The sequence below is a fragment of the Triticum urartu genome, chromosome 4A (genome assembly GCF_056163025.1).
Source record: "Triticum urartu cultivar PI428250 chromosome 4A, HENAU_Tu73, whole genome shotgun sequence".
Lineage (NCBI taxonomy): Eukaryota > Viridiplantae > Streptophyta > Magnoliopsida > Poales > Poaceae > Triticum > Triticum urartu.
In genome coordinates, this window is record NC_141876.1 from 614,515,977 (window position 1) to 614,534,230 (window position 18,254).

Here is an 18,254-nt window from a genome sequence, read left to right on the forward strand (position 1 = left end):
TGTTTTAGCTCGGATTTTGTCGTCTTTTTTACCTCTTATTTCTCTTTGGGTGCGGTGTTGGGCGTTCCTTCCTTGGATTGTAGCTATCTCCTTTTCTTTCTCTTCTTCTTTCATTTTTTTTCTTTGTCTTTGCCTTAGCATTGAAATGCATATCTCCTATTTTGCAGGTAATCTGGTGTGAGCTCAAGGTAAAAGGCAAAGCCTAAAGGTAGGCAATCATCATTAGCTAGGTAGTCGATTATACAGTATGTAGCAAACATTGTTGTTTTCCACTGAATGTTTGACTTATTCTCATTCAATCTCACCTTTTCATTTGCATGACATCAGAACTGGAAACATCAAAATTGGTGCCCCAGTCATCTCTGCCCCTGGTGGTGCTCCTAGATGTACATCACTTCCTCGCCTCCTTGGCCGCTTCGGTGCCCGTGGAGTTCGTCCTCGTCGGTGGGACGGTGCAAGGCACAACTCCGATGCAGCGGCGTGGATGTGCGGTGTAGGAAGTGGTTCCTCACTGGCTGGATGGCGTTCAAGCGCAACCCCAACGCCCACTGAGTACTGGCTCGGCTACAACCTCCCTCGGTGAGCTCCATCTTCCTCCTGCTCCTCTGCTTTGGCTACTGTATGGGACATGGCCAGGGCTATGATGATCAGTTATGGCTGATATAGGCATGCTCTCGAGCAGTCGAGGCACATGTGGGTATTAAGTTGGACCCCCCCCCCCCCTCGAAAAATCTCGTGCCTCGCCTATAATTCACGTGCCCCATCGGTCGGAAGCCATTCTTGCTAGGGCGATGAAGATTGCCGTGGCTGAAATAAGTGTACCTTTGAGCAATTGAGGCACCTGTGGGTATCAAGTTGGATCCTCCCTCTTGTCTCTAGAATCCTTTTTCATCCTGTGATGCTTATTGTTCTACCCTTGGATGGTCATTCTTGTTGAGTGATAACCAGGGAAGCTCAACTGTATAAACAGATTGATCTGGTGATAAGAGATGACGGGGGTAGGTTATATGATCGAGGAAAGGCGAATCTGAGCCCACTATGCATTGAACCCTGAACTCTTTTTTTGTATTTAAAGGTGTTGCTTATTTGTGCTCCAGTGTTTATAGCCGTCTTATGTAAAGATTTCTTCTCTCTCATACCTTTATTGCATATAAGTTGTTCTTGATCTTTTATTGTTTGTTGTTGGTTTTCGAGCTGTGGAATGTATTCCTAATTCTGATCTATAGAATTGCCTTTCTGAACTTGATGTCTAAGTTCTACTGGACAATGCTTATTTGGCTAGATGCTCATAGGTTAAGTTATTTGATGCATTGCTTTCACTATCAAATTGTTCGTTGCTTTGAGCATCTGGCTGCATACTATATTGTTTTATATTTGGTGCACTGGACCAAGAGAGCGCAGAGGGAGATCTTCTCTGTCGCGCCGGCGGCAGCAACAGGGAAAATCCAGTCCACGGTGCCACCAATGAGAAAGGTAAAGACGAGCTGTCGGTCGCTTATTAATTCCGTGCCCCTAGCTATAGTGTCAATCAACAAATGGCTCGACCTGTCCTTAAGGTAATATTAGAGTCGTTTCTCCTGAGTGTGATCCGCTGATCCTTAGAGCCATTTTCTCCCGAGTGTGATCATGAGATTTAATAATGGTCTCTTGCACACCAATTTGCTTTCTTACACTTTGTTACTTAGTTAGTCTTCATTATATCATAACTCACAACTTTTCTAACTCTTCATTATATGTTCCGCTCTTTACTGAATCTTGATGTGGCATATTGAACCTTATGTATATTCTCCTTGCATCTAAATTGTTGCTTTCTACTCAATATTGTGTGTATATGTCCATCTGTGCATAATATGTGGCCCGAATGATGTGATATGTTCTTTTAGCCATGATCCAATTTATGTAGCGAGGCCGACGATTTGACCGTAACATTTTTTCTCCTCTTGTTGAATACTACATCTTTTTTGAAATTGTCCTAAATGTTTTATAGCTCCTAAGTAATGTATTATCGAAGCCGGTGGGAAAATATGTTGTGTCTTAAGATAATTATAAAATAACCGAATATATCAAAATGATAATGACATTGGATTAAATTTAGAGGAATATGACAGAAAGTTTAACCTTCAATATTGTAGGTTTTCCTGATTGTCTGGCACCTTATTAGGAGACAACGACCGCTACCATGAATAGGTTTCAATGCCACATTGCTTCCATTGGACAAATCATGATAGAAAACTAATGTGCCTAAACTTATAACATAAACTACTGCTGCTTTGTTGTTTTTATCGAGGATGTTTTCTTTAAGCATATGCTAATCACAGACTATCTCCTATTTCACTTAGATTATTCATAGGGCTCCAGGGATAACCACATTATTTTCACTTACATGTTCCTGATTCCTTCTTCGTCTCGCAGCTGGATCGGTGGGTGGCGACACGTTCGCTGTTTGGTCGAGTCGTCCACGGTGTTGTTGCTGCCGTCCAGGATGAGCTGCTCAGCCTGCTACTCCATGAGACTCCCTAGCAACAGCTGAAGAGAGGTTCCATGGGAACAAGCACCCATGATTGTTGTCGCCGTTAGCATCGTCCCTTAACTGCGACCCTTTAGACCCTTTGCTGATCCAGCTCCCAGAAGGTCAGTGCCTGGTATAATTCCCCTTCTCTTCACCTTCTCCAACCACTGTAGTTTCAAGTCCCGTTCTGATCCTATTTGTAATGATATTACTTAGCATAGGGGAAGGGAAGTGGTTTCTCTCTGTCGAGGACGGCAAACAGAGATAGAGGAGGCAGATGTGATATGCTTGGCATTATGTTGTGAGGATAGAGGGCCATGGATCTGGATGTGGAGGTTAGTGGCAGTATCGATGCCTTCTTCCTCTTCTACTCGATTCCTTGACCTGTTTCCTTTCACTGTTAGATTGTGAAAGTCCATGTGACGTTCGTGTCAAGATGAGCGGCCGTTCCTGCTGACATTGTGTCAACTAGATGGTTGTATTCTTAAAACTTATCAATCAATTGGAGTCGGTTTCTATAATTGTTTTACCTTCAGAAGTTTTTAACCTGCTTAATGCTTATTGTTCAGAATTTTAGGTGCTCTTTTGTCAGACATTGTGACATTTACTTACAATTTCTCAAGGCTTCTGATCGTTACACATTTGATTTTATTTTGCTACGTCCTGTTACTTTGTTAATTAGCAATATATAGGTAGTTCCATTTTTTGCGCGCTGTATGGTGTATTCGTGAATGATAATGTACTCGCCTCTGACACAGTGCTGAGCTTTGGTTCACCATGGAGTGCGCTGGCGAGCAGGCAGCTCCCCTCTGCAACGTTTCGTCATCAGGGAGGACGTTGTCTAGCATCGTCATCCTCGGGGTACGTCCTGGCGATGTCGACTCGGCTCTCTCCTGCACCTTCTCCTTCCCTGTTTCTCTTACCGCTGCTGTGCTCTTGACACTATTGTTCCCAACTTAAGCTTCTGCCACTTGGTTCTCAGCAGGAGAGGCACAACCTCCGCCACACCAAAGATAAGGACGATGGCTTCCATGAAGAGATTTGTCGAAGTGACTACTGATGACCTACAGGCTACAGGTCTCAATCGTGATTTCCTTGTAGACAAAAAGCTGACATGCCATGTCTTTGTGAGATGCCAATGCGATGATAATTTGATGCCTGTAGCAGTTTTTTATTTTCATTGAAATGAGTTTATAGATTCTATAGTACCAATTTTCCTAGATAGAGTATTTACTGTATTGTTTCGGAAACCCGTCCAGGCCAAAGCATCTGATCATTTTTTATCAATTCTTTGATTTTTAGCATTTCATTATATATATATATATATATATTCACAATATATTGAAAATGCTAATCTGAAGGCACAACCTTAGTTAAGCTTAAACTTGTTTGCTGAGTATATTGTAAATCTTTGTCACACGTTCTGGAAATGAATGGTTCCATGCAGCTTCTGGGCGCTCTCGGGTTTGGGGACATCTATGGTGAAATTAGATGGGTATGAAGCTTCTGGCAAATGACAAGTCATGCGTGCTGCTGCAGTTCATCGCAGCCTGGCACTAACTCATAAAGGTCGTCGGGTCGGAAGACAGGATGATGCCCATCGACAACAAGTCCATTAAGCTCCATATCTGGAAATGGTATTTACTCTGGTCTGATCCACTATAACAATTACTACCAGCTGCATATGGAATGATGTGGCGCTTGAGTCCTTTATTGTACACAAAAATAAATAGCGTAATTTATTTGAGTCCTTTATCTAACCCATGGTTTCTGAAACGTGTGATCCAACACCATGGATCATATATGGATATACACATTCGTCTTAATGTCGAAGTTTGTGAGATGCCAGTTGTATTAGTTGCGTGGAACTATTCTCTTATGAGATAAATACCTTTTGAGTCAATTTGCAGATCAACTACAAAAATAGTTTAGGAAATCCACTATCTTGGTCTAATGCCTTTTAATGAATTAAGGTTACCATGACTGTACACGACATGTAGACTTACCAAGAAGCTACTTATTTTAGTCTATTTTATAATCTGGTCGAGAACAAGGTGAGGTGTTGGCGATGCTTTGTTTTTAGAAACAATAGCAATTATCACAGCGCCCCTCCTCATCAGCGGCGGCCGAGGACAGCGACTGCCAGATCACAGGGGTAGCGGGCCCTGACCGGCCCAGGGGCATGCCTAGGAAGAGGGATGCCAGGGCGCCGAGCCAGGTCCATGGTGACCGCGTCAAGACCGTTCCGCCGAGGGGGAGGCTCCCTAGGGCGGCTAAGGAGAAAGAGAGCAAGTTGGCCAAGGAGCTCAGGGTGAGATAGCCATACATAGTGCTTTCATCACTGCGTTGCCTTTTTGATCCGACAATGCTTGTGATTCCACTTGATTTTGCAGAGGGAGCTGGAGCGTACCTTGAACCGGATGAATGACTAGGTGCGCATCTTACTGGCCACTTATTGTTATTGGTCCATATACTCCCTGCCCCTGCGCTCTGGCTTCTACTCGCAAGTAAGCTCGTCTTCCTCCTCTACCCCCTCCCCCTCCTCTTCTGTGAGGATCTTTGCTTGGATTTGGGTAACCAGACCGCACGAGATGAATCCTATTTGGAGATGAAGTGTGTATGCTAGCTTGATTTAGTTTATATATGAACCGCATATGCTGGCTTGATGGTGATAAATAGTAATTTAACTGTTGATTTTAGATTGAGAGTAACCAGTAGAGGATTATTCCATTGTGCTTAATGTTAATTGCCATGTTGTGTACATGGTCTACCAATTTTTTTTCTAAATAACATATTGATCTCGATTGCTATTTTTTGTGACCTTTGATAGACGGATCCAATCATTTTTTTATCTGTATATCTTTAGGCTGAAAAATGAATTATATTTCACTGAGTCCTGAGACACGGATCTTCCCTTTGCCAAGAATTGCTCATGATGGTGGTCATCTCTGTTTTTTATAATTCATAGTTGTGTAGTGCTACTGTATACACACTCCCCAAACTTGTTTAAAGGAAATATGCATGAATTTCTTGATGTCAGTTCACTAAACTCACCTTCCTGATAGTTCCTTTTTTGGTCATTGCAGATATCTATTGTTTTAAAAATGCATGTTAGATTTAGATGTCATATGAATCATTTAATGAATCTTTAATGAGTTGAGATATCTTCTCGAAGAATTATCATTTTTCTTCTTCTCTTCCTGGGCCAGCGTTACACAACTTCTCTTGGAGCAATGGGGAACTTCAACCATTCTTGGCGAAGTAAAATTGAAGACTCTGGTAGATGTATTAGTTAGCGTGGACTTTTAATTATAATCCTTAAAACTTGTGTGGACTGCTATCTAAGTGTCGCTAGCCTTCTGTATAAATACTTCACTTTCAGTATTTTGTACTATCTCACTGCTCTATGCCCTATTGGTCTTTTTTGATATAAATGACATGCTTTAATTGTTATTAACGGCTTTTGATCTGCGGAATGCATAACTTTCTATGTAAATGACCTGTTGTAATCCTGATCTATTAAATGTTGCTTTTGGTCTATTCTTTTATGTTGTGCTTGATGCGCGTCTTTTGTGGTCTTACAAACATTCTGAACTTTATGTTGCCTTATAATCTCATGCCTTCTATCACAAATGAATATTTCTTCTTCACTTTATTTTTTTATCATGTTTGAATTCATACGCTAAATATACGCTCCTACTAACTTGGCACGACATGCTTAACCAAAACGTCGGGACCGGCACCCTCGCGCCATGGCGCGATCCTGATCTAGTTAAAATGGATCGTCGGCCTGCCTGCTTAATTGCCTCGCACGCACGTCCACCCTCGCTACATGCCCGTCAAATCTTCTACCGCATGTCCGCATCTCTATCTCTCTATCTAGCTAGCTACCCGGCCATCGGGTTTGGCCATTGCTCACCTAGACATCTTCAACCATTCGCGTCCTGTCATCTCCCTCCACAGCTATCGACAATCTACGTGCCCATTGGCCCTTTTTTGGCCTTTCCTGCCTCAAATTCAAGAATTGACGAACTCTATCTGAACAATAATATGTCAGATGATGGACGAGCACACGGTGGTGGCACTGTTTAGCACCATGGTGGCATCAACGATTTTTTTTTACATGAGTGGCGTCAACGATTGGCTGGCCGGGCAAGGATAATGCGGATCATTTTCTTGGAGATGGATCAGCGGTCCGATTGTGGTGACGGCTTTCAAAGCGTGTGCATGTGGTGAACCGGGTGTATGCTCCTAGTACACCATGCGCGTGGATCATCGGTGCCCTCTACTCTAGATGTTGGGGCATGATGGCGTTCTTCATCGTCAAGTTTATAGGTATGAGTGGCGGATTCAGGTTAGCCGGTATATATTCTTCTTAAACCTTTGCGTAAAAATAATTTAATAAATATGGTCGTGTGCTCTAGAGAGCAAATGATTAGTTCTCTATGGGAGGAAGGATCGAGTGGAACAAAACGTTCGCTTGGAGGACCATCCAGTGAGAACCAAAGACCGACAGTCCATTTGTTGGGCCTCCTCCACTATCATTGCTAAAATAAAAAAGTTGTCCAAAAAATTTAAAAAATGTAAAAAGTGAAAAATAAAATAAAAACAGAAACACTTACCATAACAAAAAAATTGCCATGTTATATAATATGAACTTGCCGATTGTCAATAAAAAGCACATACAAAAGAAATCTTTATTAGCCATGATAGTACGAAAAACAAAAATTCATAAATTTGTCCATGTGGCAAACACAAAAATTACCTACATTTTCTTAAAAGCTGCAACCAAAAAATGGCATGGCACACATGTCATATACAAACAAAAGTTGTCGTGCTCCATGGAAAACCTAAATAAAAAGGTGAACACAAGCACATAGAAAATTTTCCATTATTTTTCATTTGCCATGACTTATTAAAATCAAATTTACCTCAATTTTCCATGCGAAGAAAACAGGACAAGGAAGTTACGATAATTGCCATGTTTTGGAAACAAAAATTTTATGAAATTGCCAAAGAATATATGAAACACAATTGAAACATTTGGGATTGTGTGTATTCTGCCTTTTCTTCTTGGGAAAAAGTACATGGCAGAAATATCTACATTTGTCATGTGACTAATAACATACAATTAGAAAACTGCCATGATTTAGTGGAACAAGAAGGCCTAAATTTTCTACGAGAACAAGTAAAATATTTGTCACAGTTGCCTTAGGAAATTTTCAAAAAACATTCCTACAAGTTGTCCTGGGAATACTTAACTATAATGTTACATGAGAAACATGTTTTTGAACATTTTCATCACTGGTAGAAAAAGGGCCTATAGTCCCGGTTCGTAAGGGCCTTTAGTCCCGGTTCCGGAACCGGGACTAAAGTGTCAGTACTAATACCTCCCCCCTTTAGTCCCGGTTCAATCCAGAACCGGGACTAAAGGCCCTCCACGTGGGCAGTGCGCAGAGCCCAGTCAGGAGACCCTTTGGTCCCGGTTGGTGGCACCAACCAGGACCAATAGGCATCCACGCGCCAGCACTTCTGTGGATGGGGTTTTTGTTTTTTTTTAAAGGGGGGGGTTGGGGGTTTTGGGGGGTTAATTTAGGTGTTTCATATATTGTGTTAGCTAGTTATAATTAATAGAGAGAAGTGTCCTCTGTTATGTCCGTGCTTGGTCGACGCTACGTACTATACATACGTATATAGAGAGGACTAGACATGCTAGCTAGCTAGTAAGCAAACGAAGGAAACAGAAGATCGTCATGAACATATATGCATATATACAGAGAGAAGTGATATCGACCACCTCTCCTTCTCCGAGAGATTGGTCGAACAACAAGTTCTCGTATATCTATCTGACACTACCGGCTACATATATACAATAATTATCTCTTACAAATATAATCATACGGACTCAGGGTCCACATAGAATTCTCCGTCTTCAGGGATCACGTGGTCAAGAAAGAATGCCGCCAATTCCTCTTGAATTGCTCGCATGCGAGCTGGTGCTAGGAGTTCATCCCGCTTCCGAAACATCTAATTTGAAGAAGGGGGTCAATACATACATACATATATATATATATATATATATATATATATATATATATATATATATATATAAATGAACGAAACTCAACACAAATGATGGTAATAAAATAAAATTGTGAATGTTGTTATTTACGTACTTCATATTGTTCATTAGAGTACCCGCCCCGCTCACAGGTCGTGTGGCGGATGGACTCGCAGATGTAGTATCCACAGAAATCATTCCCTTGTTCCTGCCACAACCACTTTACAAGAAATAGAGGTCAATCAAACTGATAAGCAAGAATGCTAAATGGTATTGATGAAACTAGCGCTTGAATCACTAGGAGATGCGCGGAACATGCTACTATAGTACTTACTTTCGGGTGTCTAAATTCCAGCTCCTTCGGCAGTCCCGGAACTGTTTTGGTGAATTTTCTCCAAACCCTGCCGGACAAAGAAAACAATTACTTGATATCAGGAAATGAACAAAGTTGCTGATATGGTGGATAATGATCGATTTAACTTACTTCTTGAGGATTTCAGTCATGTCCACATACTCCTTGGGATCTTTTCGTTTAGAGTTCAAGACGGTTACTACTCCCTGCTCAAGCTTAATCTCTAGGAGAATATAATGGAAACTGCACACACATGCATAACTCATGAATTACATTACTATAACCTTGACTAATATATAAGGGAAACCGAATACGCACAAGACAGTAACACTCACCTGAAGTTGTAAGGAAAGAGTATTATATCTTTGTTTTGATTTATTACGAACGATCGTAGCAAGCTGGCCTCGGTAGCTGCGGCATGAAGTTTAACCTGAGTTGCATCTATGAGATATGTGTTAATGAACCCAATATCACCGACTTGTCTTTTCTTCAATTCGGCGATCTTCAATCTGCATAATATAGTGAGGATGATTATAAATACATGCAATGAAAGAGCTAAGCTATATAGAGAAACTTAATGACAGAAGTAGTACTACTTACAGACAGTAGCAGGCGACCGTTGTTTTATCGAGGGCCAATTGATTGAAAAACTGATAGAACTCCTCAAATGGAACAGGCAACAGATCAATTCCAACGAGGTCATGCTCCTTTTTAACTTTCAGATACAAAGTACTCCTCCCCCCAGAGTCTCTGCAGATTTTCAAGTACCAATCATGCAATCTTCGCATCATCGTTGATAGAGATCTTTCATCTTTGACGAGAGGCTTCCCGTACTCGTATCTTTGTATCTGCACCTCCATGGGTTCATAATGTACTTTGTCGGGCAGGTAATCTGCAAGATTGCTATAACCGGGCACCATCCTCGGATCATTATCGACGTTGTGGCTAGGCACCTTCAGCGGGGGGCACAATTGCTTCGCTTGTTCGCCGAGCTGGGCAATTTGTTTCCCAGCTCGTCGTTCTTTGAGCCTTTGATCACTGACAGTACTTCCCGACCGCTCCGCTTCGGCAAATTCCTTTCCAATAATGCGGTCATAGTTTCCTTTCGGCGGATCAGACTTCGGTGGTTTTGTCAGGGCAGCCAGAGTGCGCTTCACTTTCACCCGATCTACCTTCTCCTCCGGAGGTGGATGTTTCTTTGCTTTCACCCCTTCAAAGAAGTTCCTCACTTCTTCTCGCGCGATCTCGGCGTTCTCCTCCAGGGTCCTCTCATATGGTAACTTCTCTGGAGTCTTCAGAGAAGGACCGAATCTGTATGTCCTCCCACCTCTGGTTGTACTGCTAGACGCCGACCGAGCAGACGGAGCGGTTGTCTTCTTTACTTGCTTAAGCGGCGGAGGAGAAGGACTACGACGCGCCGGAGCAGCTGGAGCGGCGGCAGGTCTCTTCCGCCCTTGCTGACGAGGAGGAGAAGGAGGAGGCTGGCTGCTCGGGCGCGTCGGCGCAGGCGGAGAAGGAGGCGGAGTGCCGCCACGCGCCGGAGAAGGAGCCGGCCGAGGGCCCTGATCGTCACTCGCCGGAGGAGGAGGCGGTGGAGGCGGAGTGCCCTGACTCGCCGGAGGAGGAGGAGGAGGCGGTGGCGTCCAGTTCGGAAGGTTGGTGAGCTCCTTCCGCCATAGGCATGGAGTCTTCAGAGCAGACCCCAGCCGAGTCTCCCCTTCACCGGTAGGGTGGTCAAGCTGGAGGTCCTCAAATCCCTCCGTTATCTCATCCACCATCACCCTAGCATATCCTTCTGGAATCGGCCGGCAGTGAAAAGTTGCGCCGGGTTCAGTAGGATAAACAGAGCCAACAGCCGCCTTGACCTTCAAATTCATCCATTGCGTCATAAGGTGGCAATTTTGAGACTCCGTTATAGCATCCACGGGATAGCTGGCAGGAGCCGTCAAGGCATGCTCCAGCTGAAGCAGCTCGGTGGAAGCCACGCTGCTTCTGCGCTGAGATGGCGGGGTAGCTTCGGGGGAGGCTTCGGCAGTACATTTGCTGCGATTTGCTTCTCGTTCCTCTATCGCGTCTACCCTTGCTTGCAGCGCCTGTATTTGGGTCTGCTGCACTTTTTTCCTCCTCTCATGGGATTTGTAACCGCCTGCGTCCGGAAACCCAACCTTCCACGGAATGGAGCCTGGCGTGCCTCGTGTCCGTCCAGGGTGCTCAGGATTCCCGAGGGCCATTGTGAGCTCGTCGTTCTCTCTGTCTGAAAAGAACGTCCCTTCCTGCGCTGCTTCGATATACTGCTTAAGCTTACTGACTGGTATGTCCATTTGATCGTTCGTCCAAATGCACTTCCCTGTTACAGGGTCCAGTGTTCCGCCAGCCCCGAAGAACCAAGTCCGGCAACGGTCTGGCCAGTTAATTGTCTCTGGTTCGATCCCTTTATGAACCAGATCATTCTCAGTCTTGAACCACTTAGGCCGGGCTACGAGGTAGCCACCTGACCCCGTGCGATGGTGAAGCTTCTTCTTCGCAGCATTTTGCTTGTTTGTCGCCGACATCTTCTTACTCTTTTCTGATGTCTTGTGGGCCACAAATGCGGGCCAGTGATCTCTGATCTTCTCATATCTGCCCTTGAATTCTGGTGTCTCATTATTTTCGACAAACTTATTCAGCTCTTTCTTTCACCTCCTGAATAGTTCTGCCATCCTCTTCAGAGCAAAAGACTTGATTAATTTCTCTTTAACTGGGTTCTCTGGATTATCCTCAGGCGGTAGGGTGAAATTTGACTTCAGCTCAGTTCAAAGATCATTTTTCTGCATATCATTGACATAAGACACCTCAGGGTCTTCTGAGCCGGCCTGGACCATAGCCCTATTTTCTACTAGTGCATGTGTACAAAAACAAAATTTCTAAGAAGTTGCCATGAACCATTATAAAATAGTTTTCCTTGATCCATCACCCACTACACTTTACCCTCCCATAAAAAAAGATTTTGCGATGAAAGAAATTGCCATGTTATATGCAATAAACCTCCCATAGTGTACAGAATATATTTGGCATCAATACATGGCAAATTTGCATGGTACAACACAAGGAGCAGCTGGATGTTCGATCACTTCTCCACATGTCTTTGGTTATAACTAAACTAAACAAGACAGGGCTTGGCTGGATTGGACTAACACGACGTGAAGGTGAACATCTTGGTTGCTTCTACAAGCACATGACACCACAGGGATCACGGTTTGGCTGTCCTGTTGTTCAAAAACAACGGAATAGTAACTGTCGTATCATCTGCACTCGAAGATGCACACAAGCGACCTGCATCGGAGCCATAATCCATTTAGTTGTGGTCCCTCTTGAGGTAAAATCATTTTCAGGATAACAATCCAATAGAAAATGATAAAGCTATTACCAAATACTATTTTTAAAACATTTCTGACCGAATTTAAAATAAATAAATGATCAGTCTTGGGTCTCAAAACTTCTATTAAAAGGAATGAATAACCCTGTCAAAGAAAAGAAAAAAGGAAGGAAACGCCAACCGTGAGAATGAATACTACATAGAATGGGCTGGGCCGCATGCAGTCTGTGGCCCAGGTGCTGCATCATCAAGCCCTTTATTTCATATTGCTTAGGCCCATGTAGGCGCAAAGCTTCTGCGCAAGCGAAAATAAAAAAGTTTAGCGGCAGCACATCTCTCTCCCTCCCTCTTGAGAAAGAGGAAGGAAAAATAAAGAATTAAGTAAGATCAATATATCTGTCTAAAACGAATAATGTCCAGTTGGTTGTACTCTCAAGATGCAAAGAAATTACGATAGACTGATGAGCATATGACATATTTGCGCTATCTATCAGCAGAGTCATTGTCCGACTTCTCTTTGTACACGTCAACATGTTTATACGTTGGCGCATCGATCCATGCGTAGATGCATGATTTGGCCGTTAGTCTAACTTTAGTCTAGCTTCTTACCAACTTCATTTTGTCTGCCTATTGCCCGGAATAAAATCTCCAGAAATGTTTACCGAGGACTGTGCTTATGATGCTCGAGATAGCCTTCCTGTCTGCTGTAGGGAATATTAATTTGGCCACGTCTGCAGGTGCACTGAAACCAACTCTGAAAGTTCCTCCGGTCAAGAAGCTGTTCATGATTTACACGTGCTCGTCCTAGCATGTACTACTCCACAGAATTAATGGTAAACATGGACCATGCATGCATGCTTTGGTGATGTATAGTACGTAGACACACACCTATAGGTCGATCGTCGTCTCGCACATCCATGCTGCATGCAACGCACCGCATATAATGCACGACGTAGCAAAATATTTGGTTTGATCATTCATGGGTCAGTACGAGCTGGCTGTAGCCACAAACCAGTAAAACGCTAGTATAAAGTAGGGGTAGGCACAAGCGTACATACATAAAGATCAAGCGGATCTATCATATCCCATCACGCCAGGATTTTATGCTCACTGGCATCCGACCATCTGCCACGTCCGCGTGAGCTGGACCCTTGCATGGTTTGCATACCTACTACAACCCCGTCTCGTCCTGTAAAAGTTTGAAGTTGCCGTTTTGGAGATTGGCCATTTTTCTAGAGAAAATTCGAGGGATTTCAACAGTATTGGTACTAAATAAAGATATTACTTGGGATGACAATGTTTCTGTCCAAACGCATTACATCCGTTAGTGTTTGTCCAAAACCATAGCTTTTATGGTAACACCAGTGGGAGAATACATCAAACTCACACTCTGCCGAACTTTGCAGTTAGAGATGTACGTTGACGCGCCCGCGACCATTTGCGAAGGCGAAAATAAATCAATCAATGTTGTTATAAAAATCGATCTAATAAAAAAAACAGAAATGCGGACGTCCGCAGGCGCGTTAATTGCCGTCACCGTGAACCAACCTGTGGTTGAGATGGTTAGGTGGACAGTGATATCCCCAACCCATCAGGGTTCAAATCCTGGTGCTCGCATTATTCCTGGATTTATTTCAGAATTTCCGGCGATACGCTTTCAGTGGGAGGAGACATTCCCGTCAACGACGAGGCGCCTACGGTGGCTTCGTAAATCTCAAAATGATATGCCGGTTCAGTCTCTCAAAAATGCTCATAGGGATAGGGCCTGCGTGTGTGCGTTTATAGGGGTGAGTGTATGCGCGTATATATGAGCGCTTGTGTTAGTACTGATGCTAAAAAAAATTGCCGTCACCAATACACTACCTTCCAAAGAGTAGAGATTTGCATAATAAAAAAATTGATACGTTCAGGAAGGTCAGGACACTGGAGCACCACCATCGGCTGGCCCAGAGCGGTTTAAGGGTTTTTGCTACGAGTACAACATGGGACGACAAACCGCAACGACGCAGTGAAAAGAGCATGTGGTGAACTATAGGTTTGGGCCATTCCAAACTATAGGTTGAAATGACCGCGGATAAGCCGTCACAACTACCACGGGCACACCATTAGTGAACCGCCACGCCACTCATGCGGTGAACAATTCTAACTAACACCCGTGGAGGGCTGACAGCATGGGAAAGCCGATCAGGGTCATGGTCCCACTATTAGGGAAAACATTATACACAGCATCTTAGCAGTAGCGCTGGACAAAATCATGCGCTACTGCTATTTAGTAACAGTGCCAGTAAATAAACCACGCTACTGTTATACCTTTAGCAGTAGCGCGTACTAGCAAAAAGCGCTGCTGCTATCTTTAAAGTGGGCGCATATGGCTAGCCCAACTTAGCAGTAGCGCGTATCCTCGCCCAGCGCTACTGCTATTCTCCTTAGATGTAGCGCTTTTCTCACACATGCGCTACTACTAACCCTACCTTATCCTCCCCACGCGGCCGACCCTCTCTCACTCCCTCTCCCTCTCAGTCACTCTCGTCCGCGTCGATACCCGTCGTCCGCCGCCGCCGCCGCCGTTGTCCGTCCTCCACCGAGGTACTCCCTTCTTCCCTCCCTCCTCCCACCGCGCCCTTCTCCCTCCTCCTCCCACCGCGCCCTCCTCACTCCGCCTCCGGCCGCCCCCTTCTTCCCTCCTCCTCCGTCCGCCCCCTTCTTCCCTCCTCCTCCGGCCGCCCACTTCTCCCTCCTCCCTCCTCCGCCGGCAGCCCTCCTCCCACCGCCCCTCCCTCCTCCTCCTCCGGCCGGCCCCTAGCCCCTCCTTCGGCCGCCCCTCCTCCCTTCTCTGCCGGCAGCCCTCCTCCCACCGCCCCTCCCTCCTCCTCCTCCGGTCGGCCCCTCCCCCTCCTCCTCCGGACACCCCCTCCCCTCCTCTCTCCTCCCTCCCTCCCTTGTCTCTGTTCTTGCAAATTGTAGGTAATTTAAATGTAGATTTTAGAATGTAGACATTGTAGAATGTAGGTTTTTTAATAGAATAATTTTTTTGACTATTTTAGGTGTTTTGAATAAAATAGAAGTAAGAAAATTTAGGGTAGAACTAGGGTAGTAGAATTTTTAGCAATTGTTTAATTGAACTAGTTTATTTATAGTAAGTGCTTAATAGAACTAGTTTATTTAGTAAGTGTTTTAAATAATTAGTAAGTAAATTAATAAACTAGTTGAACTAGTTTAGTAAGTAAATTAATAAACTAGTTGAACTAGTTGAATTAATAGAACTAATGTACTTTTAGTAAGAAAATTAATATAACTAGTCGAACTACTTTATTTTTAGAAAGAACTAGTGTTTTTCTATTTATAGTAAGTTTATATTTAGTAAGAACTAGTTGAATTAATAGAACTAGTTGAACATGTCATATTTGTTGTTATTTTTTATTTTAAGCAATTATTTGGGATGTATTAGTGATAACTTATAGGGTTTTTGCTTTTGCAGAAATCAAGGAGCCCCTCCATCATCCCCGCCGTCGTCCCCGTCACCGACCCCCTCCGACCTTGAGGTGAGACCAGCCAGATCTCCATGTCAATATGAGTCCTATAAGATATATATGATGTAGATAAAAACATGTATATCCTGTGTTGCTCAAATAGGATATGTGGTTGCCCAAGTGGCGGTCATGTTCAGGTTACACCTCCGAGTGGCCTATGTTGTGCCGGAGTGTTGATTAATTTCTGTTCCGGCAAATTTCAGGCGCTCGATATGTCCTTTTTTAGCAAAGGTCATGCCGGATTTTTCCGTATATTCTGGCATGACTTGTGCTAGAATATATAGGAAATATCGAGTGGCCTGGATTTTCTCGAAAAATAATGATGTAATTTAGGTTTTTAGTACATATATTTAATTGTACAAGTTTAATCTTTGAATTATGAACATAGGAAATGTCGTACTCGGATGACGAAAGTCTCCCGGGGGAGTGCAGCTGGTGCTACGACGATCGAGGTCTGTGCGACAGGTGCCCTCACCTGGACGATGATCGGCGCTTCAGCATTAATCTCGAGGAGACCTTTGACGTTGAAACGGTACACAACGACGACAAGTGTTTTTTCTCGTAATTAAGCACGACTTCAACTATTTCAACGTCTAATTTTCATCTTTTACAATTCGACTAGCTTATCCCATGCCATGCAAGACGCTATGTCTTGGAGAGGATGGGTTTTGAAGACCATAAAAATTTTGAAACAAAGAAAATACACCTAAGGACCCATCATGATATGGATTTTGAAGTAAATATGTACAATTCTCAGAGCATAACCCATTTTGGTTGCCAAAATTAGGAAGCACTTTGCAAAATGTATGGTTTTACGAGAGTATGATTGTCACCATGGATCTTGGTGATTCTGACATCGAGCAAAACAATATGGACATTTGGGTCCTTGTTAATACGCTTTCGATTCTACCGCTATGTAAGTTTCTCAAACATAGTTATTAACTAATTTATATTGTTTATTTCAAAATAGTTGACAGCTTATTTCCAACTTATTTTCATTCTTTAAACAATGTGCGGAAGATGGTTGACAAAACCCACTACACCAATGGCTCCGAATTAACTTATAAGGAGAAAAATCATCTGATCGCATTTTGTACTTTCTTTGGGAATTACAATACCTATTATCAAACTCCTCCAAATTATGGTGAATACGTGACACTAGTGCACGTGTTGAACCACGATAACTTCTATGGAGATACCCTGGTAAGATTTTTTACTATTACGACATCCGCGCATCTTTTGCATACTTCTAAAACTAATACATCATTGCTAACTACGAAGTTATTACTATGTTTTTCAACAGAAAATCCCGATGGATTGTGTGCCTCATCTGATGTATTACAATGGTCGCCTTGAAATTCTGAACATACAGCCAGGTCATCCTACGGATCTCACCTGTGCATATCAGATTTCTGAAACCGGTGAACACATGCTAATCAAAGAGTGTAAAAAATGGTTGGACATTCGTAAGGAGGTTCTTGGAAGCAACATTAAGCGAAAGGCAAGAATTGGAGACAGGATAATCTGCATTCTCCATAATGGAGAGCCAGGGCTATCTTGTTTTTTGCTATTTTACCTTAGAGAATATAGTAGGTCCTAAGAGAATATATTAGGTCCTATGAGGTACAATATGTTTATCATGTGGTACAATGTGTTAGAGTTGATGATGAGGAGTAGTTGTGATTATGACTAGTGACCAACTTGCTATGTGATGTCTCATCGATGAAAACGATGATCATGAGGAGGTGTTATATGACAATGATGTATTATGATGATAAGTTGTTAATGATATGATGATGATGATGATGATGATGATATTTATTATTGCGTGAAAGAACCGCGGATTAGTTTCAAGTGGATGTCCATCCACTTGAAACTAGTCCACGGTTCTTTCACCCAATGATGTAATAACTCATTATGATGTAAAAACAATCTCTAAATTGCTGATGTATGAAAAAATACATGTATAGAGGTGTATGAATACACCATGAAATAAAAAAGAAATAAAATACGGAATAATAGTAGTAGTGCAGGCTGGGAGAAGCGCTATTAGTAATTACCAGTAGCGCGGCGTCGAGAAAGCGCTACTACTAAGTTGGTGTAGCAGTAGCATGGGTTAACCAACGCTAGTGCTAACCTTTAGCTGTAGCGCCGTACCAGTAGCGCTCCTGCCCGCGCTACTGATAGTCCTAAAACCCACGCTGCTGCTACGCTTTTCCCTAGTAGTATCCCGCCACCCAAAGACCAACCTTTCTGCCAACCATAGGACACCAACCCACAAGTGTTCAGAACTGCCGTTCTTGAGCTCCTCCCCATCCACTCCAATCACCCACTGAAGTCAACCCGTGCGAGGACGAAGTGAAGTGATGCAGGATACATTGCTCTAGGTTAAAACAAGAGCAGTAGTCCCCGCATCAAGTGTCATCGACCCACAAGTTCGAGATGTA